Here is a 12799-nt window from a genome sequence, read left to right as displayed (position 1 = left end):
TTAACAAAATTTGTTAAAAAAAGCCCTATTAAGATCAAAATCTAATAAAATTTCACAGTTTAAAATACATGTAATTTATGACACAGATTCTTAAATGATATTAAGATAATTACACATTAAAAGCTACAAAACATTTATGTTTTGTAACAACGACAGTCAATAAAATATATATCCATCATTTTAAATTGAAGCCTTCCCAAACATTTTGGTTAGTTTATATCGATTTCCTTCTCTTTTAAGCATCTTTTCTAACAATTAGAGATTTGTCTCAATATGCAAACCAACGCTCTCGCTATTTTCTGCGTGCTTTATCTCCTAACTTGTCAAGCTCTCCACAATGTACCTATGAGGGTTTAATTGATCTGGTAAAAGTTAAATAGTCCAAAATCCCTGACAGACGTGAAGCATATTATCGCTATGTCTGAAATTAACTACAATATCAGACAAAGGTTTAAATAAGCCTCTTATTTAAAAAGAACTTAGAACATAAAGGTATGTTCTGATGCTAACAAATCAATTACAGATCACGTGACACAATTAAACAAGAACAGTCAAATTTAAACTAATAATGTGGACTAGTAGTCAAAGATTATACAATTTAATTTTAATTTAATCTGGCTCAATAACTTTATCATATGAGGAAATAAAAATGAGAAATTATAGTAAAGGTTGAAATCATAAACAACTGGGTAATTCACATAATAATAACTGCACATATCTTTGAAGAGTAATTTCCTTTATGTATTCAGTTTTTTTTTTTTTTTTTCTTAAACACGTTTCTTTTTCGTTTTAGAATTTTTGGATTTAATTACGGATTTCTGTTATTCTAAAAAACACTAAATGCATTTAGAATGTACAGAAAAAGCGGCTAATTTTATTTCTTTAGTAATATGAACATTCAGAAGCAATATGAAATATATATAGTAAAGGCCGGCTACAGAGCTGATGTGGCAGAATTTCTAGAACTTACTGACACACCAAACAACAAAATCTAGAAATGGCAAAACTTTTAGAATTTAGAGCAGGCATTGGAAGCACAATTTAGAAAGGCACTAGGCAGAGGAATTTAGGATCCACAGAGATTCCATCAGGTGGGAAAATGCCTAGTGCCAGCTATGTGTATGATGCATTAAGAATATTAGATGAATCTTTTAAATTGTAAGTTTTCAATTTCTTTATTAATAAAAAAATCCCTTTCTATAATGCCTGCCCATGTGATAAGATCAGAAGAATTTTTGATATTTTCCATGCTTCTGTCTAATGAAAAAATAGAGAAAATAAAGAGAAGATAAACATGTTAAGATTCTAGTATCAGAAATAAAACATTCAAATATTATGTTTTCATTGTTCTTCCAGATGTTCTCCAAAAATTAAGAAATTCATTGCAAACTTTATGTAAAACACATCCATCACATGTCAATACCATGGAGACATTTTTCATTTTGTCACATTTTTCTCGAATCTTCTAGAATCGTGGGTCTATAAATTTTGCCTTCAAATCCTTCTAAACTTTCCAAGCTGCAATGTCTAAAATCCTAAAGAAAAATTATCCCTACCATTTCTGTAACAGCAAAAAGCCAGAAATAGTTTAAAAAAAATAGGAGGGAAAAAGTATAAAATTAATTTTATAGAGAAAACCGATGCACATTCTGAGAATTTTGAATATTCTGAGACAATTACATGGGAAAAACTCTTAATATGAAAAAATTAAAAAGGAAGACATTTTTAATTAAATGCATAGCTAATTTTGCTTTTGCTAAGAACTGTTTCGTAAATTGTGCTTCATAGCATTATACCTTCTTTATTTTTCAGATTTAAAATATTGTATAGTAAGTTGCCAAAATGAAATTTTATAATATGACAGCGAAAAATAAAAATGTTTTATTTTAATGTTATTTTTTAAATATAATTTCAATATATTACCATTATTTTAATGAAATTTATCAATATTACGATGTTTAAAAAAAAATCGTCGAAAAATTCTCAATCTCTGAATTAAAAATTTTCTATAGAAACTAATCTTAAAATTGCCAAATTTAGAACTGTTTAATAAAAGAATTCACATCCCCAAAAGCGAAAAGTTGTTTAAGAGCTTTTTACTAGAAAAAATAAATTTCGAAATGTTTATGTTTCAGTTCTTGCTTAGAAACTCGAGTATCCTATCATTTACATTAGAAATAGAAACAAATTATAACTCATGAACCCATTCAAAAGATAACCATATATACGGCAGTGAATCGCCAAAACTATTCCTCAAAATGCTAATTCACACTCAAAATGACAGACATAAAAACAAACAGAAATTTCAGATGATTAAAATTAAGGACATTCTGCTCATTTTGGACAAAATTAAAGACTTTTAGGCCCAAAAATCGATTCCAAAAAATCTAAGGACTTTTAAGGACTGTACGAACCCTGTATTCAGTAATTAATTCACATTCACAATAAAAAAAATATTAGGAAATTGGAGTTTGGTTTTATAAAACTACTAGATGAGTACATAAAATAATTTCTTTGGTAATTTCATATCACATCATACCCAAATGATATCAACAGCAAATGTAAAATAATGTGAATCTAAAATTTTTCTGTAATCCAACGGCAGCTACATTAAATACCGTAAGTACAGAGTTGAAGAATATGCATTCTTAATATTGTAAATAAGTGTTGCTTTTATTCAATTTTAAATACTTTTATGTTAATTTATAAGTATGTATATCATCACAGTAAAGAAGACAGAGATTTCAAATGAATGTTTTCAATGACCACACTTAAAATAATGTAGTTCCATACATATTTTTCACATTTTTATTTTCCCAATATATTTCCTGATAAAAAATAATATCTGAATTTTTTTATATTCAAATATAAGACTATATATATTAGATGTGGCAATTTAATTTGAAGAAAAATGAATGGATATGGCTGTGATTTCTGAAGGCTAAAATTCAGTGTAACAGCCACATAATACACTAATTAATTAAATTCTGAAAGCTAGAATTCAAAAGCTTTATGCAAAGTAGATAATACCACAACTTGATGCAGAGAGGTAAAATATAATGGCTGAGTCTGAAAATGCTGTATGAATTATAGAAGCTAATTTAACTTTCATAACTTCCAATAAAAACTGGAAACATTTTAAAGGAAACAGATTTTCAAGATCATGGAAGATGATGGTAAGATACACAGGACTGAATTTAGATTTGACAAGATGCTAAGCTATTTGAGATATGGGGCCCTTTATGAGGGATATAAGTCAAATTTTTTATATGGGATATAGTACAAGTTTTAGGGGTGGCCACTAGAAAGTGGGCAGCCTAAGCCCCCACTTTCTTGTGAAGCTTATACGTAAATCCGGCGCTGAAGATACAGAAAATGCAGATGTCTATAAATCTTCAATATCCAGCATGAATAACAATGCATTAGACCAAGAAGATGGGACTGAATATTGCAAATATAAGTTAATTATTACATTTATTAACTTCTGTTTGATTCTTATAAATAACTGTAATCAATCATTAATTAAATCTGAATTTGCATTTTTAAAGAACCCAGACCTAGCAAACCTATTTATATGCTATTTGATGAAAAACCTTTCACTGATTGTTGGGAAAAAATTCACCAAAGTGTTTAGAACAAGCATGTTAAATGTTCAAATAGCAAATCTGTCTTAGGAACAACTTCTTCTATTAATGAAAATACTTGGTAAAAACTCCTATTCTTTTAAATAGCTCATCACTTGCACCTCAAGCCTTTGTGAGGAATGGTCAAACTCCATAATAATTTAGTTGTCTCATCACTGCTCAGGATGGAATAAGCCAAAAGTACACATGGAAAAAGAAGGAAGACATACATAGTCAACCAAGCATTACATGAGATCCAAGACACCCTGGAATTCAGAGCAGAATGCAGCCTCAGCTAACACTATACTATCCACAGCAATGGTAAGAATTAATACCAGTATATCCTTACCTTTGTCTTTGTATATTCTTACCTTTGTCCTTGAAGAAGTCTATGTATATTTATTACACCTTCAGTTAGTAAAATATGGCAAAAATTATGAAAAATATGCATGGAAAAACTGTACAGTAGCATATGAAAAAGACAACTGAATTCTGGTCATTTCTGTATTTCTCAGTTTGGAGCACCATACAATTATTTCACTCATAATGACATATCATGTGACGATGCAAATTGCCTTTTTGGGTGAATGTTTTTCCACAAATATGGCATACATGTGGTCGCTCTCCTGTGTGTCGAAGAATATGACGTTTTAAGGTTGTGACAAATTTTGTTCTGTAAGTACAAAATGGACAGATATATATCTGAACTTTGCCTTGTGAGTTGCTCTGCAACTGACTTGAAATTAAAGCTGTAGTGGACAAGAATCCTACAAACAAGAAAAAGAATGCATAATATAAGTACATATTACACTTACAAATTTTGAATAAAATTAAACACAGGATAATAAACACAAGCAGTTATTATATGCATGGTAAATTTAATTTAACATAATAGACTAAAATTTGAACAATGTACAATTTATAAATCATAACCACAAAACATATTAATAAATTTTAGGAAGAAAAATACTAATGGCATTTAGATTATTACAAATTTTAAGAATTTAACATATTAATAACAAATTTCAGAATATTTGATGATGTGACAAATATGTACTTCTTCATATGCAGGACATAAACTTTGACTTGTTCTTTTTGTCTTTGTGTAGTGGTGATTTCACCACTATCACCACTACACAAAGACAAAATAACAAGCCAAAGAATTGCACAAACTCGGTGTCCAAGTACACTTGACCTATTTAAAAAAAAAAATCACAGAATTGCACAAACTAGGCATTGCACACTCCCTTTATCCATGTACACGTCGACCTATTTTCACTTAAAAAAAATCAGAGAATTGCACAAACTTGGCACTGCGCACTCCATTCACTTTGTCCATGTACACATCAATATATTTTCACTTAAAAAGTCAAATGAGCACCCAATTCTAGGTAAAAGTATATTTACAGAACATTCAACTACACAGGTTACCATAAATGAAACAACAATTTGGCGATAAGCGAAACAACAACTTGGCCATAAATGAAGGAACAACTTCACGATAATACAAGGGATACCCTTCAGTCTACTCTAAACATTTTAACTCTCAAATATACATAAATGTAAAATATGTAATAAAAAATATACACAATTTTTGAAGCCATTTTGATAAAAAATTGAAAAGTTACAGGGTTAAACATTATAATATATAAACACATTTTTTTCCTTATGTTTACAATGATATGTTTTTGCTTAAACAAATGTCACAGAATTGCAAAAACTTGGCACTACAAACCAGCACGGTTATCAGATTAAAAACATTATTTAATAATGAAAATACCAAATTTTGTATGCCTCTTATACTTCATCTTTAATCATTACTTATTACTTAGCTAATTTAAAGCTTAACTACTATTAAGGTATCCTTAGTAAAAGTTTGAAAGGCATTTTAAATTTCACTGTTTTGGTGTAATAAAATTAAACAAAGCAGATCTTTAATATAAAATTAGAAGAAGAAGAAGCTTTAACATAAAATTAAACAAAGAAGATCAAAATTTCTTATTTCTTGTCTTTAAAAAACTTCCATTTAAGATTTAAAAACAGCTTAACATACACTACAAAGTAAACAATTTTAAACACTCCTTATCATTTTTAGTACTCACATATTTTCATATTAGCCGTAGAAGTTGGGAGAGATTCTGCCAATCATTTCAGCAGAAATTTGAAGGAATTGAACATTCTTTATTTAGTTAGATAATCACAGATTGCTCTTTATTTAATTAGATAATCAACAGATACAAGTTACCCATATAACATACAAAAACTTAAATAAATAAGAGTTCAAGTTTGAGATTATCTGACAAACAAATTCATTAAAATTTATGTCAATCATTGCACTTGCTGAAATTCCCTAATGGCATTTAAAATATCATCAATAAAATAGTAATTTTTTGTAAAGTAGGCATAGCATAAGCTATCTTAGATATGAAATGAATCTAAATGATGCAATGCACTTATGCAGTGCTTTTATTGCAATATTTTGCCAAACCCCGGACTTTTCAATTTTGAGTATTCACACTACTATGAGAAGTCCAATAATTTTGAAAATATTCCAACTGCCTGCTGTTCTGTTGGAAACAGACCAAAATTTTTAATCTTATTTTTTTTTTTTTTTTTTTTTTTTTTTAAAGCAAGAGGAAAACAACAGGAATAGTAACTGATTTATAACCTTCTTTATAAAAAGTAAACCAGTTGCCTGAGGATAACAATTACACACAACTAAAACAAAGATCTCAGAAATGTGATATCACATTTACCCATTATTAGTGCTTAAGTGAATTATTTGGTGATGGTTTTTGTTTGTCAAAAATGGCCTATGGGAAAAGTATGGTAGTACTTATATATTATCCTGTCGACTACTTGCGGAAATTTCAGCAGTGATTGTCAATCGCTGCTGTGAAATTCTAAAGGAAATGGTCATCCATAATTGCCATAAAATCCCGCTACTTGGCTAGTCGACAAGAAAATATGTTAGTAAGTTACTAACATATTTTCTTGTCGACTTTATCTTATTTAAAATGTAGCAATGTTAAAAAGATATTGATTAGAACTGATAAAAGTAAAGAGACAATATGTACTGAATTTTAGTATAGTGGACCGCTTTTGCATGTCATAGATTCTTTAAATATATGATATAGATTTATTGATTAAATAAAGAGAGATATTTTGGGGTGATTAGAATAAAGATATGTTCAGCAGTCAAATAATCACACATTCTAAGATATATTTCAGGAAACTCAAGTGGTCTGTAAGTTAAAATATTTGAAAAAAAAAAAAAAAGAAAAGGGTTTTCATGCCAACTGCATTTTGTGCTTAGAATCATATACGTTGCAATAAAATTATGTATAGGATTTGAAATGCGGCACTTTCAGGGAAAATATTCTTGAAAATTTGCAAGAAAGATTGAAGAGAATTAACTGAGAATAAATTACATAAAGAAATTTATCAATACTTTTATTATTCTCAGAGAAATCACATTTAATTCAAATCTGTAACATTAATACTTGAACTTTTGTTTACTGATAATATATGAAGCAATAAATGCATATTTCAACAATAAATAAAACATGGAAAAATCTGAAATTACAACTAAACTTTAATAATCTGAAATGTGCGGTGACCCGAACATGTAACACTTCCAAACTGTGCAAAGAAGTCAATCTACAGAGAAAGGTAAATTAGGAATTCCTGATGAAAACACATAAAGTAAATGAGTATTAGTTAAAAACCTTTATAGTGTAATGTTTGTTTAGGCCTGACAACTTTGGCTGAGAACTGGAATTCTGATGGAATAAACACTGTTATATTAACTGTTCAAAATAATAATCATATACTTTAAATTACAATCTCCTAAACTGCCAAAATAGTTTTATCCTGAGTTAACTACAATGGAATCTAGTCACTTAATATAAAAAAATATTACAACTGATTTAAAAAAAAAAAGGTATCCTTCCAATAACCATTTAAAATATTTCATCATTATAGAAAAGCTAATATAGCGATAAAAAATTTTGTTAAAGATTTTGCTCGGAAAAATAAAGGAAATCAGATTAAAGTCTCTAAATTTCAATAATATTTTTTCTTTATTGTTAGGAAAAAACATGTTTGATTTGGAAATAACTGTGTACAGTAAATACTTAAGGCCATGTCTTGCTCAGCAGTTCTTATATCGATGGTATTTCTGCATAAAATCTATAACAAATGAAATTATTGTAAGCTTACATGAAATATTTGTGAACATTTAAATTAAAAATTAATATTTTTAATTTGAATTAAAATATTAATACGATCAAAAAATTTATTTAAGCTTTTAAGAAAATTATTGGTACTTTCTGACCATCTGTATTCCCACAAAAAGAGGCCAAATTATCGGCAACTTTGCAAACTGATGAAAAATGTTGGCGATACTATCTTTACAGGCAATTGGTACTGCTGTTGAAAAATAATAAATAAAAAGAACCTTCTATTAAGAAAAAAAAAATTCTCGGTAGACAATATTTACATTTCTAGCATACTCTTCAGCAAATATACAAATTAATATTGTTCAGCAAAATGATGGTTAAATACAAGGCATATAAATCTGTGTCACTTACATACATACTTGCACGCAAGAGTTGGTAATTAGTGCTCATATACTAGAAGATGTACCAGAAACATGGCAGTTTTACATGTTGAAACCAGGTGTATGAATAATGAGAAAGTATTAAAACATTCATAAACATAAACATTAAAAATAACAATAAGCAAACTTTGTGTCATAAAATTCAATTATGTTGTATTAAAAACTATAAACATATATTTCGAAACAGTTTCAAGCATCTGGAAGCAGTTTTAATATGCCTTTTCACCACATGCATTTTTGATTAACAGATTCCTTCTGTAAGTAGATATTGATATTTCAGGTTTAAAATCAGGAAAAGAAAAGAAAAAAATGTTAAACAACAATGCCATTTTTATGATAGCAATTACATACATAGAAGGTAATCAAGGATAATATACTACAATTTTAGCTACATTATTTTCTACCAGAATTTTTTTTTTTTTTTTTTTTAATCTTACCAGAAATGAAAGTTTTTCTGGTAAGATAAAAAAAAATTAAAACAGTTAAAAAAAATTTTAAAACAGTTATAATTTTAAAACAGTTATAAAATTTTCATTTCAAAATTTATCAATGCATCAATTATTTAGTTTAGTATTCGTATAAAAAGCTGCTTCAATCACACCTTTTTTTTTTTCTTAATTTTCTCTAAATTAAATATATATATTTCAAAGTATGATAATGCATAAACACAGACAAAAATATTTTGATGAAATATAAATCTAGTTCATTCTACAAGATTCAAAAATTTACCCAAGAAGAAATGAGAGAAGGAAAGAAAACATGAAATTACATTTTGAAAGATATTAAAAAACCAGCATTGCTGCCTTGGACAAGACTTTCCTTTAAAACACCTGTAAAAAAAACCCTGCCATCTTACATGTTCAATCTAGCATCTAAAAACCATATTCAAATAATTTATTTCTAAATTTTTATGTTAAAAGAAAACAAACTTATTTAGTTTCACTTAGAGGTATAATATTAGATCAATGGTCTTGAAACTGTGTTTCACTAAAACCTCACCGTTCTATGAGTCAAAATAATAATATGACATATGTCAAAGAGAATGACATGCAATGCTTGGCAAAACTAAACAGTTTCCTAATAAAAAAAATAATTATGTTTAAATGAAAAATTATATTATGGACCATCATTTTTAATAGAAGAAAACTATACGAGATTATTTCCCATAACAGAAAACTAAGTATCACTGGATTAAAAAAAAATCATTCAATTACTAGAATAAATCAGACAATAAAGGAAAAGGGAGAACTTATCAACAAATTCAATGCTAAAATCTAAATTTAAGCAAAAGAAGCTTCTAAATTTTTTGTTCCAGATTAACACAGAATACTCAGAAATTCCTCACATACATTTTAATGCCATTCAGAATAATGCATATCAGTGAAAAATCTTTCTTAACGTATGTGACAACAAAAACAAAATACAGAAACAAATTAATTTTGAATACAAAATGTGATTGATTGGCTGTTAGTTTCACGTCAGGCACTTAGACGATTCTTCTCATGGACTGGAGGAAATGGCGTTCGCCAAAGTCCTCATCTCCTTTCTTCTTGCTTAAAAGCAAGATTGCTACAAAATGCGATTACGGATAATGTCAATATAGAACTAGACTTTTACAGTTTGTGTAAAAAAATGCAAGCGCTACCTAGTAACTAATATAATTCAAGTGCAAGGTCCCAATGACATTATGTTTCACCTACGCGGGACTTGACGTCGAAAGGGACAATTCTCAGAACGCGCACAATTCTGGGAAACACACGTAACTAGGTTACCATTCTCATTTACTACAAAGACTTGAATGCCAAACAGTAATCGATTATAGCTCAAATTTGATATCTCATGATCCTTGAGAAGCAGAACTTTCGTCTGATTGGTTGTCTCTGCCCGGGACTCGAGACATTTTCGGTGTGGTTTGAAAAAATCCTGCGTAGCTGCAACATTATTTCCGTAGGTAGGCGGAACTTCGCTTTCAGTGGGGCTCTTTTTTCTAGGAATCCTACCATTTAAACCAGTGCTACTGGAATCTTGTTTCTCAGGAAAGTCCCATCTAGCAGGGACTGTAGCCATATGTGATAACCTCTTACGTGATACCTGGAGCACAAGGTAATGATATTAATGAATAAATTGCATTAATTTTATGTTAAAACATTTTTAGTAAAAAATACAATAACTTTCTTGAATTGGCTTTACATAAAGTACCTAGGGTTTTCATCCGCAGAGAACCCTTTGGCGGCATTGCATTTTTACTAGCCAAGGTCGCGGTTCATCGACGATGAGCCGAGCCGTAAGCGTGATATTTTGAAAACGTGATTTTTAGTGCACATAAATTCAAGTTAGCAGATAAAACAATATATTAAGCATACGGTAGTAAAAATTCACAGATAATAAGCATGTAGATGTAAAACTAACCGGTTAAACGTGATATACAAAAATAAATTTGCATTAAATTCAAGTTAGCACAGAAAAGAATATATTATTAAGCATAAGACAATATATAAGCATTTATAACAGAAATAAAAATTCATTTAAAAATATAAATTAGTATTAATATACTGAAATTTACCGGTTAAACGTGATATACGAAAATAATTTCTCATAAATTCCAGTTAACACAGAAAACAATATATTCCTTACACCAGCAGTGGTTTGCTAATTTTGATGACCACGGTGATGCATCAAACTATTCTGTCATCTTAGATAATCAATAATATTTTTTTTATTTCAATTTAATCATCTATTTATGTCACACCTGCCATCCTCTGAAAGATTATTGTTAGAAAAGCATTAACAATATATTATCTTGTTAAAATTTTACGCCATAAAAATTGATTTATTCTCATAATTTTAGATGACAATAACCAATAATATAAATAAAAGCATTACTTAATTATTTAAAATGCACATGCACATTTTTGCGGTCTACGAAAACAAATTATTTTAGATGTTGGAAACCTCATGGTTCTTAGAGCTGTTAATAATTAAGAACACAATGTGAACATCCATGTTACAAATTAGCATTCACCCCTCCTTTCATCCCGAACCGAGAACCGGCATCTATCTACGAAAATATTTCTATCTATTCGTTGTTAAAAAATTCAGAAAAAATAATAATAAATAAGAGAAGAATAATATAAATCTGCAAATGCAAAATACGACAGCGATAATTCAACAAAATAAACGCAAGAGGAATGGTTGCAAACTTCGAACAAGCGAATACGATAAATCCGATGGGTTACCAGGTTTGAGCTATTATCGTCAAAGTTGGCGATGTTTACATTTACCGGGTTCTCTGCGGAAGTGCTTCCAGTACCTATAACAAATTGAATAATAAATATTAAAGATGTATTTTTTGATGAGTGGGATGGGGGGTTCCTCAAAATTTTTCTAAGGGTGTGATGGGGTTACACGAAAAAAACTTTGTAATTCTAAAGGTTCCATGAGTCAACAAAGCTTGAAGATTTTGATCATTAAAAAGCATATCCAATCAATACTAAATGAGAGATTATCATAGAGGAAAGCACTTGAAAACGCACTGCAAATATGAAAAGTTTCCAGTTACATAAAGTTACTGATAATTATAATATATAAATGGATTTTAAAATTTAGAAAGAATCAGTGCAGATACTAGAACACAGTAGAATGTAATTTTCTATTCACACACACACACACACACACACAAAAAAAAAAAAAAAAAAAAAAAAAAAAAGAACAATGGCAATACTAAAATACTCTGGAGTTTAATTTTTATATTTAAAAAGAAATTAAAAATCCTAAACCAAATAAATATCCGATAGAAATTTAATTCTTAGTTTCATTAGCGGATAGTTCTTCACAGTTTCGTCGAACATGAGGTTTACAAAAGGTTCAAACAACGCAAATCAGTAATTTCCACTACAGTAGAAATTGGTATAAACACAAAATAATATAAACAGATGTTTTTTGATGTTGCAACCCTAATCATAAATCTTTCAGCCTGACGGCATGAAATCGAATAGCTGTTCAACTGAAAGGAAAAGGTATTTAATAGTCCATTTTGAAGACAATTAAAAATAAATAAATAAATATAAAATAAACCACGAAAAGATTAAAATATGAAATAATTCAGATTTTAACATTCGCCAAACGGGCTCTTTTAAAGTTTAATATGGTTTATCTGCAGGGTTCATAAACAGAGATGTCTCAGATGGAATGGAGAAGTGTAGCCGTTGCTACATCATAAACGTTATTTTTTCTACTTAAGAATAACTTTACACTGCTATATTTAAAAGAAAACAATTTATTATTCACTTTTTAAAGACGTTCTCTTTTTTACAACATCAAGGATCAAGCAAGCTTTCAATTACGAGGCTCATAGGCTTAATGCCTTTATCCTGGCTCTATAAATCAATCATAAGGTCTATTCTGACTTACGCAAGTCCCGTGTGGGACGCAGAAGCAATTACTAATAGGAAACGTATCCAAATTTTACAAAATATTGTGCTTCGGCAAATCTACAAAGCTCTTTGGTTTGTTACGAACGGGGACATCATAATGCAGCCAAAATTCTTCTCTTAAA

The 12799-nt window shown here is 29.0% G+C and overlaps 1 long non-coding RNA gene across 1 annotated transcript in view; it reads right to left on the bottom strand.

Annotated features, from left to right (window-relative positions):
- The window catches only part of LOC146996689 (uncharacterized), a 34197-nt gene extending 22061 nt beyond the window's left edge, over positions 1-12136 (bottom strand). Inside the window, exons 1-2 of the long non-coding RNA XR_015041583.1 lie at positions 10808-12136; positions 3995-4390 (exon numbers count right to left, since the gene is read on the bottom strand). This is a non-coding gene — a long non-coding RNA (uncharacterized LOC146996689). The remainder of the gene's footprint in view (positions 1-3994; positions 4391-10807) is intronic.
- Between the last annotated feature and the right edge of the window lie 663 nt (positions 12137-12799).

This window comes from Stegodyphus dumicola, chromosome 6 (genome assembly GCF_044657685.1).
Source record: "Stegodyphus dumicola isolate Sdum_Otavi_A_Nest chromosome 6, ASM4465768v1".
Lineage (NCBI taxonomy): Eukaryota > Metazoa > Arthropoda > Arachnida > Araneae > Eresidae > Stegodyphus > Stegodyphus dumicola.
The sequence above is the reverse complement of the archived record's forward strand: the minus strand, read 5'-3'. Positions and strand labels throughout refer to the sequence as shown.